At 37.7% G+C, this 14,119-nt stretch overlaps 1 protein-coding gene across 1 annotated transcript in view; it reads left to right on the forward strand.

Annotated features, from left to right (window-relative positions):
* LMNTD1 (lamin tail domain containing 1) overlaps window positions 1–14,119 on the forward strand; it is a 293,921-nt gene that overhangs the window by 105,846 nt on the left and 173,956 nt on the right.

The following is a 14,119-nucleotide window of genomic DNA, read 5'->3' on the forward strand; positions in this document are numbered from 1 at the left end:
GAATCTACGGAATCAACCAGGGTTGGCTCCCCTGGAAACCAGCTCCCATCCTTACCTGGGGTCCAAAATCCACTCATGATCATAAAAAAAGGCGTATTGGTTGTTGTCATCACTTAAGAACTTTCCAAGGGCTTTAGGAGCCAGTTCTGATTATGCTGATGAGAAAGGATCATATGATGCTATGTCCTAGGAATAAATTAAAGGCCCAAGATAGCTTTTTCTTATCCAAGCAGGAATTGCTATTGTTTTAGCCTAAAGCGTCTGGTTTTAAAACATCTGAATCCATTTTCAATGGAGGCATCTCTTTTGCTGATGAAATATGAGGAGCAACTAAGTAGAACACTTGGTAGGTCAGCTGCCAAATTTGTGATGTAACTATAGTTATTTTATTTCTCTGACCCTCTGAACCTTTTAGATGTAGGAAAGGTGATTCTGAGACAATGAAATGTTGAATACCTGTAAGTCACAAAATTTAGTAAAAAACAAAAACTGTTCCAAACCTATGACTCTTTTGATTAAAATATATTATCCTGGCTAATTCTAAGATGGGAAATTAACAGATAGGAATAATTGATATTGCAAAAGGTTAAATCTAGGTTGGGAAGTATTTACATTTTTTCTTCCTGACCTCTTTCCCTACTCTGTTTCTCTTCTTGAGGGAATGGTCTCATTTAATTTACTCCTGATTCAAGACTCTTCCATAGTTACTAAAACTCACTTTTAAGTCTTAAGATAATCCTACATTTATATACAGCATATATTTCAGCTCTGAATTTGGAGAAATTCCAAAGTCTATATAAAGTCTGTAGATTCCCAGGAGGTAAACTACAAAGTCAAAGGAGTGTAGTTCAAAGAAAAGAAGGGTAAGGAACCTGAGGCCTTTGTGCCAACAATATCCACTACTTTGGCCCAAACTTCTAATTTATAGGGCCCATGTTGGGGCAAGCATTCAAAGAAATCTTTCAGAATTTTGCAGATTTTTTCTTTAATCACTACCTGTTTCCTACTTAAGCTGAAAGTGAGATTATTCTTAACTATATTATCTTTTAAGTAAGTGCTTTGTATAATTCTCTATAGGTTCCTGAGTAAGACCATTTGGAGACAGACCTCTCTAATGTGAGTTATGTCTTTGGGAACAGACTTGTGGTTGCCAAGGGGAGGTGGGGAGGGAGAGGGAGTTTGGGGTTGGTAGATGCAAACTCTTGCATTTAGAAAGGATAAGCAATGAGGTCCTACTGAACAACACAGGGAACTGCATCCAATATCTTGGGATATACCATGATGGAGGATAATATAAGAAAAAGAGTGTATATATGTGGTCACTGTGCTGTACAGCATAAATTAGCACAACATTGTAATTCAACTATACTTGAATAAAAAAATTTTTAAATGGCCAAAAAAGTGAGTTATGTCTTTGTATGCAATTTACTGATGAATGGGTATGAAAATAGCAGCTGATTTGATTTAATTATTAAATTGTAGAAGAATGAGTTTGGAAGTTAACTTTGCACATCAACCAAACTGTCCTATGTTGACACAAATATATGGAGTGGACTACATAGATCTGCAAAAAATGTGAAGCAGACAGTACTTGAAGGAGAAGGGAGGAAACCACCAAGCCCTTGACAGGAAATCTCCTTCTGGCCACTGTAGCATCCTTGTTAGTTCCCAGAAAACATGGAGCTACCATATAATCTTGTTCCTCAGTAAGAAAACATTTCATACTTGTTGGCTTTGTTCCCCATGATGCCAGGTTTTTAATACCTCTACATGGAAAAGGAGGGATAGAAATAGAGGAGGGAAACAGGAAGGTTGGGGGAGGGGGAATAAGAGCAAATGCATTTCTGAGCCTAGATTTAACCTTTTTTAAAAAACTCAATGAATTTCCTTATATTTACTGTTGTATAACCATCATCACAGCCCAATTTAACACATTTCCATCCCAAACCCCAACCCCATCCCTCCCCTGCAACCTGTCTCCTTTGGTAACCATAGGTTTTTCAAATCTGTGAGTCAGTTTCTGTTCTGCAAAGAAGTTCATTGTATCCTTTATATATATATATATATATATACACACACACACATACATATATATACATACATATATATATATGTATGTATATAAATGATAGCATGTGATGTTGTTGTCTCACTGTCTGACTGACTTCACTTAGCATGACAATTTCTAGGCCCATCATGTTGCTGCAAATGCTGTTATTTCATTCCTTTTTATGGATGAGTAATATTCCATCGTGTATATATGTACCACATCTTCTTTGTCCACTCCTCTGTTGATGAACATTTAGGTTGCTTCCATGTCTTGGCTATTGTATATAGTACTGCAATGAACATTGGAGTACATGTATCTTTTCGAGTCATGGCTTTCTCTGAATAGATGCCCAGGAGTGGGATTTCTGGATCAAATGGTAATTCTATTTTTAGGTTTTTGAGGAATCTCCATGACATTTTCCATAGTGGTTGCACCAATTTACATTCCCACCAATAGCGTAATAGGGTTCCGTTTTCTCCATACCCTCTCCAGGATTTATTGTTTGTAGAATTCTTGATGATAGCCATCTGGCTGGTGTAAGGTGGTACCTCAATAGTAGTTTTTATTTGCATTTCTTTACTAATTAGTGATGTTGAACATCATTTCATGTGTTTTTTGACCATCTGTATGTCTTCTTTGGAGAATTGTTTTTTTGGATCTTCTGCCTATTTCTTGATGGTGTTGTTTATTTGTTTTGATATTGAGCTGCAGGAGGTATTTATATATTTTGGAGATTAATCCCCTGTCAGTCACTTCATTTGCAAATATTTTCTCCCATTCTGTGGGTTGTCTTTTCATTTTGTTTGGGGTTTCCCTTGCTGTGCAAAAACTTTTAAGTTTTATTAGGTCCCATTTGTTTATTTCTGATTTTATTGCCATTACTCTAGAGTTGGATCTGAGAAGATATTGCTATAGTTTATGTCAGAGAGTGTTCAGCCTATGTTTTCCTGTAAGGGTTTTATAGTATTTGGTCTTGTATTTAGGTCTTTAATCCATTTGGAGTTTCTTTTTGTGTATGGTGTTAGGGAATGTTCTAATTTCATTCTTTTACATGTAACTGTCCAGTTTTCCCAGCACCACTTATTGAAGGGACTGTATTTTCTCCATTGTATATTCTTGTCTCCTTTGTCATAGATTAATTGCCTGTAGGTGCGTGGGTTTCTCTCTGGGCTTTCTGACCTGTTCCACTGATCTATATTTCTGTTTTTGTACTACTGTTTTGTAGTGGTAACATACTGTTTTGATGACCGTAGCTTTGTAATATAGTCTGAAGTCAGGGAGACTGGTTCCTCCAGCTCCATTTTTCTTTCTTGGGATAGCTTAGGCTATTCAGGGTCTTTAGTCCTTCAAACAAATGTTAAAATATTTTGATTTAGTCCTGTGAAAAATGTCCTTGGTAATTTGATAAAGATTGCCTTGAATCTGTAGATTGCCCTGGGTAGTATAAATATTTTGACAATATTGATTCTTCCAATCCAAGAGCATGGTATATCTTTCCATCTAACGTGTCATCTTTGATTTCTTTCATCACTGTCTTATAGTTCTCAGAGTACAGGTCTTTTGTCTCTCTATGTAGGTTTATTCCTAAGTATTTTATTCTTTTTGATATGCTGGTAAATGGGTTTGTTTCCCTAATTTCTCTTTCTGATCTTTCATTATTAGTATGTAGAAATGCCATCAATTTCTGTGTATTAATTTTGTATCCTGCTACTTTGCCAAATTCATGGATGAGCTCTAACAGTTTTCTGGTAGAGTCTTTAGGATTCTCTAGGTATAGTATCATGTCATCTACAAATAGTGATAGTTTTACTTCTTCCTTTCCAATTTTGATTCCTTTTATCTCTTTTACTTCTCTGATTGATGTGGCTAGGACTTCCAAAACTCTGTTGAATAGTAGTGGTGAGAGTGGACATCCCTTGTTTCCTGGTCTTAGCAAGAATTCTTTCAGCTTTTCACCATTGAGAACAATGTTAGCTGTGGGTGTCATATATGGTCTTCATTATGTTGAGGTAGGTTCCTTCTATGTCCACATTCTGGAAGGTTTTTATCAGAAATGGGTGTTGGATTTTGTCAGAGGCTTTTTCTGCATCTCAATAGAGGATCTCATGCTTTTTATTCTTCTGTTCGTTAATGTGGTGTACCACACTGATTGATTTTCAGATACTGAAAAGTCCTTGCATCCCTGGGATAAATCCCACTTTATCACGAAGTACAATCCTTTTAATATATTGTTGGATTTGGTTTGCTAGTATTTTGTTGAGGATTTTTGCATCTATGTTCATCAGTGAAATTGGCCTGTAGTTTTCTTTTTTTGAGGTATCTTTCTTTGGTTTTGGTATCAGGGTGATGGTGGCCTCATAGAATGAGTTTGGGAGTATCCCTTCCTCTGCAACTTTTTGGAATAGTTTCAGAAGGGTAGGTGTCAGCTCTTCTCTAAATGTTTGGTAGAATTCACCTTTGAAGCCGTCTGGTCCCGGACTTTTGTTTGTTGAAGTTTTTTAATCACAGTTTCAATTTCGGTTCTCGCGATTGGTCCATTCATCTTTTCTATTTCATCTTGGTTTAGTCTTGGAAGATTTTACTTTTCTAAGAATTTGTCCATTTCTTCTAGGTTTTCTGTTTTATTGGCATATAGTTGCATGTAGTAGTCTCTTATGATCCTTTGTATTTCTGTGATGTCTGTTGTAACTTCTCCTTTTTCATTTCTAATTTTATTGATTTGAGTCCTCTCTTTTTTTCTTGGTAAGTCTGGCTAAGGGTTTATCGATTTTGTTGATCTTTTCAAAGAACCAGCTTTTATTTTTTTAAATTTGATTGATTGATTGATTTTGCTTTTTAGGGCAACACTTGTGGCATACGGATGTTCCCAGGCTAGGGGTCCAATCAGAGCTGCAGCTGCTGGCCTCACCCACAGCCACAACAATGCCAGATCTGAGCCAAGTCTATGACCTACACCACAGCCCATGGCAATGCTGCATCCTTAACCCACTGAGCGAGGCCTGGGATTGAACCCACAACCTCATAGTTCTAGTCAGATTCGTTTCCACTGTGCCACGACAAGAGCTCTAAGAATCAGCTTTTAGATTCATTGATGTTTTCTATGGTTTTCTTCATTTCTGTTTCATTTATTTCTGCTCTGATATTTATGATTTCTTTCCTTCTCCTGACTTTGGGTTTTGTCTGTTCTTCTTTCTGTAGTTGCTTTAGGTGTAAGGTTAGTTTATTTGAGTTTTTCTTGTTTCCTGAGGCAAGCTTGTATTTCTATAAATGTCCTTTGAGAACTGCTTTGGCTGCATTCCATAGGTTTTGGATTATTGTGTCTTTGTTGTCATTCGCTTCTAGATAGTTTTTATTTCCTTTTTGATTTCCTCAGTAATCCATTGGTTGTTTAGTAGCATGTTGTTTAGTCTCCACGTTTGTGTTTTTTGCATTGTTTTCCTTGTTGTTGACTTCCAGTCATATAGCTTTGTGATCAGAAAAGGTGCTTAATATGATTTCAATTTTCTTAAATTTCTTGAGGCTTCATTTGTGGCCAAGAATGTTATCTATCCTAGAGAATGTTCCCTGTGCACTTTAGAAGAATGTGTTTTCTGCTGCTTTTGTACAGAATGTTCTATAAATATCCATCAAGTCCATTGGTTCTAATGCATCATTTAAGTTTGTGTTTCCTTGTTGATTTTCTTTCTGGATAATCTGTCCATTGCTGGAAGTAGAGTGTTAAAATCACCTGCTATTATTGTGTTATTGTCAATTTCTCCTTTTAAGGTTGTTAGCAGTTGCCTTATATATTGAGGTGATCCTGTGTTGGGTGCGTATATGTTTACAATTGTAATATCTTCTTCTTGGATTGGTCCTTTGATCATTATGTAATGTCCTTCTTTGTTTCTTATAATATTCTTTATTTTAAGGTCTATCTTGTCTCATATGAGTATTGCTATTCCAGCTTTCTTTTGATTACTATTTGAATGGAATATTTTCTTCTATCCTCTCATTTTCGATTTGTATTTGTCCCTGGAAGTAAAGTGGCTCTCTTGAATACAGCCTATATATAGGTCTTGTTTCGATATCCATTCAGCCAGTCTATGTCTTTTGGTTAGGGCATTTAGTCCCTTTACATTTTAGGTAATTATTGATGTGTATGTTCTTATTGCCATTTAATTATCTTTTTTGGATTTGTTCTTGTTGGTCTTTCTTCTTCCCATTTTCTTTCTCTTCTCTTGAGGTTTTTACTATCTTTGGTGTGGTGTTTGGATTACTTTTTCTTATTTGTATGTGTATCCTATATTTTTGGTTTGCAGTTACCATTAAGTTTTGATATAGGAGTCCACATATATACAAGATTGTTTTAAGTTGCTGGTCTCTTAATTGCAGGTACACAGTATCCTGCATTTGTACCCCCCTCTTCTCACAGTTTTTGGTTTTGGTAGCATATTTGTGTATGGATGGTTTCCTACCTTTGCTATATGTATGCCTTTACTGGTGAGCCTTGTCATTTGTAATATTTTTATTTCTTGTTGTGGCCTTTTCTTTTCCACCTAGAGAAGTTCCTTTAGTATTTGTTGTAAAGCTGGTTTAGTGGTGCTGAGTTCTCTTATCTTTTACTTTTCTGTAGAGCTTTTGATTTCTCCTTCAAATCTGAATGAGAGCCTTGCTAGATAGAGTTATCTTAGTTGGAGGTTTTTCCTTTCATCACTTTAAGTATATTGTGCCACTCTCTTCTGGCCTACAGAGTTTTTGCTAAAAATCAGCCAATAATCTTATCAGGGTTTCCTTGTATGTTATTCATTTCTCTTCCCTAGCTGCTTTCAATATTTTCCCTTTGTCTTTAATTTTGGTCACTTTGATTAATATGTGTATTGAGGTGTTCCTCCTTGGGTTTATTTTACATGGTTTTGCTTCTTAGATTTGAGTGAGTGATTCCTTCTCCATGTAAGGGAAGTTTTTGTCTATTATCTCTTCAAATCTTTTCTTTGGCCCTTTCTCTCTCTCTTCTCCTCCTTGCACCCTATAATATAGATGTTGTTGCATTTAACATTGTTTTGGATTTCTCTTAGTCTGTCTTCATTTGTTTTCAATCTTTTTTCTCTTTTCTGTTCCATATCCATGATTTCCACTAGTCTGTCTTCCACCTTGCTTATTTGTGCCTTATTCTTATTTCTTGTAGTGAATTTTTTATTGCAGTTATTGTTTTGCATCTCTTCTTGATTAATCCTTAAATCTTCTATTTCTTTGCTGAGTGTTTCTTATAATTTATCAATCTTTGCCTCCAGTTTATTTCCAAGATCTTGAATCTTCTTTACTGTAATTAAAGAAGATTCTTGAGTCTTTTTCATGGAGGTTGGTAATTTCCAGATCACTTACCTGTTTTTCTGGGGCTTTTTCTTGTTCCCTTATCTGAATCGCAATTCTCTGCCTTTTCATTTTGTATAGATTTTTGGTGTGCTCTCCTTTTTGCAGACAATTGGATTGTAGCCTCTCTTGCTTATGATGTCTGCCCCCCTTGTGGCTGAAGTTGGTATGCACTTGCTACAAGCTTCCTAATGGGAGGATCTGGTGCCTGCCCACTGGTAGGTAGAGCTGATTCTTATCCCTTTGGTGGGTGGGGCTTTGTCTCTGGGTGTAATTAGAGGTGGCTGGGTACCTGGGGGGTTTTTAGGCAGCCTGTTGGCTGAGGGATGGGGCTCTGTTCCCACCTGGTTTGTTGTTTGACCTGGGGCTTCTCAGCCCTGATGGGTGGGCCAGATTTTTCCAAAATGGCCACCTCTAGAGGAGTTCCTGCTGATGATTATTCCCAAGCCCTTTGCCTCCAATGTCCTTCCCCCACAACAAGCCACAGTCACCCCCTTTTTTCCCCAGGAGATCCTCCAAAGATCTCAGGCATGTCTGACCCAGATTCCTGTGGAGTCTCTGCTTTTCCCTGGGATTCTGTGCACACACTCTGTGTGTGCCTTTCCAGAGTGGAGTCTCCGTTTCTTCCAGTTCTGTGGAGCTCCTGTGCACAAGCTCTGCTGGCCCTCAATGCAAATGCTCTGGGGGCTCCTCCTCCCAATGCCAGATCCCCAGACATGGAAACATGACCTGGGAATCAGAACATTCATTCCCATGGGTGAGCCTCTGTGATATAGTTACTTTCCAGTCTGTGGGCCTCCCACCTGGTGAGTCTGAAGTTGCTTTTGTCATGTAATCGCCCCCCTACCATCTTGATCTGGCCTTCTCTTTGTCTTCTAGAGTAGGATATATTTTTTGATAATTTCCAGTCTATTTTGTCAAAGGTTGTTTAGTAGTTAGTTGTAATTTTGTTCCTTTTATGAGAAAAGTGAGCTCTAGTCCCTCTACTCTGCCAGCTTAATCCCATCTCCCTACCCTTTTCAATATCAATCTTTCCTCTCTATTAATTTCCCTTGTTATATTTAGATGGCTAGGATAATAGATTTTAATCAAAAAAGTGATTATATTTGGAACAGTTTTTGTTTTTTTACTAAATTTTTGACTTACAGATATTCAACATTTCTTTTTCTCAGAACCACCTTTCCTACATCTAAAATGTTCAAAAGTCAGAGAAATAAAATAACTATAATTACATCACCAATTTGGCAGCATCTACCAACTATGCTGCAGTTGCTTCCCATATTTCATTAGCAAAGGAGATGCCTCCATTGAAAATGGATTCAGATGTTTTAAAACCAGATGCTTTAGTGGTTAAAAAAAAAAAAGTAATTCTTTCTTGGATGAGAAAAAACTATCTTGGGCCCTTAATTTGTTCCTAGGACATAACAATAGCCATATGATCATTTCTTATCAGCATATTCGGAAGTGGCTTGGTAATAGGTGTGTTGTCCTTTGTCGTGGCTTATGTACAGCTTCTGTGAAATGTTACTAGGGAAGATGTTGCTTGTATGCCTTTTTTTTTTTTTTACTCTTTTTCTGATTATAGAGATTGATATTCAAAATATAAAATTTATCTTTTAAGAAATTACTTTCAAGGAGATCAAAGTTTACTGTCTGTGGAGGATCATAGCCTATGTTCTTAAATATATGGCCTCAGTTCTCATAACAACAGCTTAACATTATTTTTAAGAGATTGTTCTCAATTCAATTTGAGGTTTGTCTGATTCCAGAGTCCAGGTTTTTCCTACCTAGTTTCAAGAAGGGAAAGTCCTGAGGGCGCTCAAACCACCTGTTCTGTCTTGTCCCTGAGCATATCAAATCCATAGTATATCTTTGATCATAAAAGAGGTTGATGATCATTGGGTATAAACCAGGCAAACTTCATAATTTCTAAGATAAAAGTAATTATTTAGATTAAAGAAATGTTATTTTTCAAAGAATTACTATAATGATTAATCATCTACATTTTGTTCATTTCACCAAACGTTTAGGGAAGTTCCTATAGATATGAGGATAAATGAGATATCCCCTGTCCTTTATCTTTCACAGCATCTGATAGAGATAGACCAAGATAGCATCTATCATCAGGAGTTCCATTCAAAAAGTTTAATAACTATACTGAAAAAGAACCAGCTAATCAGAACCAACACTGGCTACCTATAGGTGGTATGGCCAAAGTGCATACTTACTCCTGTCATCTTTGACTGTAATAATATAATCAATACTCAAGTAGAGATTTGTGGGAGCAAAGATGGAGAGGGATTGAGGGCAGGGATAAAGGCGGTCATGAACAGCCACAAAATAGAGATGACATATGATCTGAACTTTTGAAGGATTAGTGAGTTTCTATCAAATCAAAGAGGACAGGGCATTTTAGGCAGAGGAAACAACTATGCTAAACAAAGATGTCTAAAATAGTGAAATTTATAGAATGAGAGTGAAATATTGGTTACTAGGACTGGGAGGAAAGGAAACGGAGAGGTACCCATCAACAAGCATAAAGATTCAGTTAAACAGGGTGAGTGTGTTTTTGGAGCTCTCCTGTACATCATTGTACCTATAGGTAGTAATACTCTATTGTACATGTGACAAGTTGTCAAGAGGCTAGATCTCATGTTAAGTATTATTATAGCAATAAGATAAAATTAATATAAATAAATAAACAAGCAAACACACCAAGGCTGGACAGCATTAAGAAATGTCTAATAACCTACTGTGGTTAGATTATGGGACTTGTGAGGAGTGATGGCTAGAGATGATGGTGGAGAGTCATTTTAGGCCAGATCAAGAACTAAGCTAAAGAGTTTCTTTTTCTTTCCTGGAGCATCAAATAATTTAAACAATTAGAGCTATGCTTGAGATTATTTTGGTGATAATGTAGAGACTATACTAGAAGGACAAGACCATGTAGAGGCTATTTAAATACTTTAGGAGAAATATAATGTGAGGCTATAGTGATATTGTTGCAAAGAGAAGGGAATGGATACAAGAGACATTTTGACTTTTTGTAATCATTGATTGAGTATATTGAGGTATGAAGAAAGAATCAAGAATAAGTCCAAAGCTCTCAGCTTGAGTAACTTTATTGGTTTTACTTGTCATAGTATAGGCAGATGGAGATAATATCTCCAGTATGTTTGGAAAGTGAGCAAGATAATGACCTTGGTTTTGTACATAGCATGTCATGCAGAACACCCAAATAATGAAGTGAAACTGGCAATTAGAAATACAGATGGTGGCCAATAACTATCATATATATATATGCACATTTTTAGCTTGATAGACAATTTACAGCCTAAGGAGGAAACACTTTGAAACAAATATGTGCAGTTACTCCTTAAGATAGCAGTTTAGGAGTTCCCATCGTGGCGCAGTGGTTAACGAATCCGACTAGGAACCATGAGGTTGCGGGTTCGGTCCCTGCCCTTGCTCAGTGGGTTAACGATCTGGCGTTACCGTGAGCTGTGGTGTAGGTTGCAGACGCGGCTCGGATCCCGCGTTGCTGTGGCTCTGGCGTAGGCCAGTGGCTACAGCTCCGATTGGACCCCTAGCCTGGGAACCTCCATATGCGGTGGGAGCGGCCCAAGAAAAAGCAAAAAGACAAAAAAAAAAAAAAAAGATAGCAGTTTATTTTAGTTTTATGCTTTTAGTCAATTTATAAATCAAATATCATAATTTATAAATAACAATATATTCGGAAGCTGAGTTTGGCTTATTTAGATATTTCATTCAGCTGATAAGCTGATCTTGATTGTCTTATAGGTGAGTTTGATTAGTAAGTATTCCTGAGACAGGTCTTTGAAGGATGTTTTTGTTACTTGCTTAAGTGAATTCTAAGATTGCATACTGTTGTATAGCAAGAGATTGAACATGAAACTTCAGTACTGATTCATTGAATGACAACCAGGGGATTGCTCAGTATTTGTGCATAGTCTTATTAGGCTCTAGTACACACCATTGGTAGTGAATCTTCATTAGAGTATTAAACAGCTTTCCCACTTATATGGTTTTGCATTAAAATAATTCACTTACACATGTAATATATTGTGTGATCCCTATCTAAAGTCACACTGAAAGCACGTTATATTCGTATTTGGTTACCTGTCCTCATGAGAGTCACTAAGGGAAAAAAAACTACAAAGTTGAATAGTTTGTTTTTAGCACATTCTCACCTAAAATTGCCACTACTTTTCCAACCTTCAGGCCCTAACTCCTCAAATTAGCTCTACTTGCCCAAAGACCACTGGTGCAATGTTGCACATAAACCTACCCTATCTGTGTGTCTGGACCATTTTTTTCTCCTCCTCTGGTGTCATTTAAATTCCCATTTAAGGAAACATCACATTTTAGGGATTTAAGCTTATTCACAATAGTATAAGAATGATCAGCCAATCTTCCCATTTTGTGTGAATGTGTGTGCACATGTACGTGTACACAGATGTGCCCCATGATGTATGATGTCTGCTTGTGTGAATGACCTTCTTCTCACTGTGCTCTGTGAGATGAGGAAAGGAAGACAACCAAGCAGGTAGACCACCAGATAGTGCACAAAGCAAGAAGTCTCACAGTGGAATAATGAAATCGAGGCACTAGTGGGTAGAAGGGGTCAGTACACTGGGACTAGAGAACGAATTCTCACCATCTCCTCCCCAACCCCAGATAGTCTCCAACAATGGGCTTCCTAAGACAGGACAATGAGATCATCACAGACCCTGAAATGCCCTACCCTCTAAGAATCTATTTTATGAATGCAGGGGTACTTCCTAACTGGTCTATGGAAGAGAAGCATTGGTCCTGGTCAAAATGTCAAAGAGAGAGAGGTTTGCTTTTACTTTGAATCTCTCTCATTGAGTTATTTACAGACCTTCTCAGTCCTTAAGGGAAACAATGTAGTACATCAATTCTAAGATGATTTTTTTTTCACAATTTAACACCTCTGAAATTGAGGTGCATTGTATAATCAATGGCAATTTATGGCATTTGTGTTGCCTGAATTGAATTTCTTATATATGCATTTATTTCCAACAGTTACTTAGGGGCATTAGCAACCCGAGACAACTTTAAATAAATTATCTTCCTGAGTTTTTTACAATACACTGGTGATGTTAATTCAGACTTCATACCTATATGAGTAATGGTTATGGTTCAAAATCTCAGGAGAGATTTTCGTTTTCTTTCTCTTACTAGGGCTAAAAGTTAAGACATGCATGTTATCCGCTGGGGATCCTGGCTTTATGCCAGGGTCTCTCATTAGATTCCCCACCCTAGACTTCTTATCCATGGTAATTGATAAAATAATGGTGTATCTTACAGTCAAAAGAATTTAAGAAATTTGATACTGGAATTGAAAACGTTCGCTATGGACAAAAACTCTTCCCAGTTTCTTACTTCTGAGCAGCAACTAGCCTTCTTCAGGTCTTTGCTCATCTTTCAGAGCCTGCCAACACCTCTAAAAAGGAGCCAAGTAATTGCCCTCCAGATGAATGATTCACTAGGCAATTTGTAGGTAGAATGGGATTTGTTAATTTGTAATTTCATCAAGATGTAATTTGTGAGTAAAGATTGTGCTAAAGCTATAATTACTACTGTGGTGAATTTGTTCATTGCTATTTTGCAAGTACTTATAAGGTTTCTATTGTGTGCACTAGGGAAGGAGAAAAGATGCCCAAGAAATGGCCCCTGTCCTCAGGGAACTTAGAGTCTATTATGATTGGATACAGCAAATGCAGAATAACTGTAATGTAATGTAGAAAGTTATAACACCAGGGGAAAGAATGGAAAAACCTACCTCAAGGATATTCAAGAGAGAAAGAAATCATTTCTTATTTGGGATAGTCAAAAAATACTTTATGGAAGATTTGAGTAATAATATTAAGAATGAAAAAAAAAGAATGAAAGTAAGAGGCAGATCAAAATGGCGGAAGAGTAAGACGTCAAGCTCACCTTCTCCCGCAAACACAAAACAGAAACACATCTACATGTAAAATGACTCACACAGGACATCTACTGAATGCTGGCAGAAGAATTAAACCTCCAAAAAGGGCAAGAAACACTTGAAAAACTGGGTAGAATAAAAGAAAAAGAGAGAGAGAGAAAAGGAATCAGGACGGGCTAGCATTCCTGAGAGGGAACTGTGAAGGAGAAAAGGAAACCACATCCTGGGAAGCTACCTTACCGACCATAAGATCAGTCAAGACAGAGGAACCTCAAAGTTACGGAGAAAAGCACAGCAGCTTGACTGAGGAGGGCAAAGTAGAGTGAGAGCCGCACAGATCATCTGCAGCACCTCCCTGGACACCACAGCCTGAGACACTCAGGCGGGGGCTGAACACTGAGACTTAGGCTCTGGAGGTCAATCCCAGGGAAAGGACTAGGTTTGGCTGTGTGGAAACAGCCTAAGGGGCTAAGGAGCAATGTGCCACAAGCAGGGAGCAGTGTGCTATGAACTGGGGAGTGGAACTCCATGGCAGAGGGAACCAGAGAAAAGGTCTGGGCCCGCAGGAGAAGCAAGACACCATTGTTGGGGAGGGTGAGAGGAGGAGGGGTAGACTGCCGTAGGAATCTCCCTGTGCATGCACATGGGCTCCCAGAGGGCAGGGTACCTCTGGTGCCGGCTACAGGTAGTGAGAAGCTACTTGTTTGAGCTAAGGGCAGTGGGGGGCTAAGTGTGTTGTGTTGCCT

The sequence above is a fragment of the Sus scrofa genome, chromosome 5 (assembly GCF_054392235.1).
Source record: "Sus scrofa isolate SSC_HxYL_T2T_F1_AM1 chromosome 5, Sscrofa_HxYL_maternal_Yorkshire_Landrace_v2.0, whole genome shotgun sequence".
Classification (NCBI taxonomy): Eukaryota; Metazoa; Chordata; class Mammalia; order Artiodactyla; family Suidae; genus Sus; species Sus scrofa.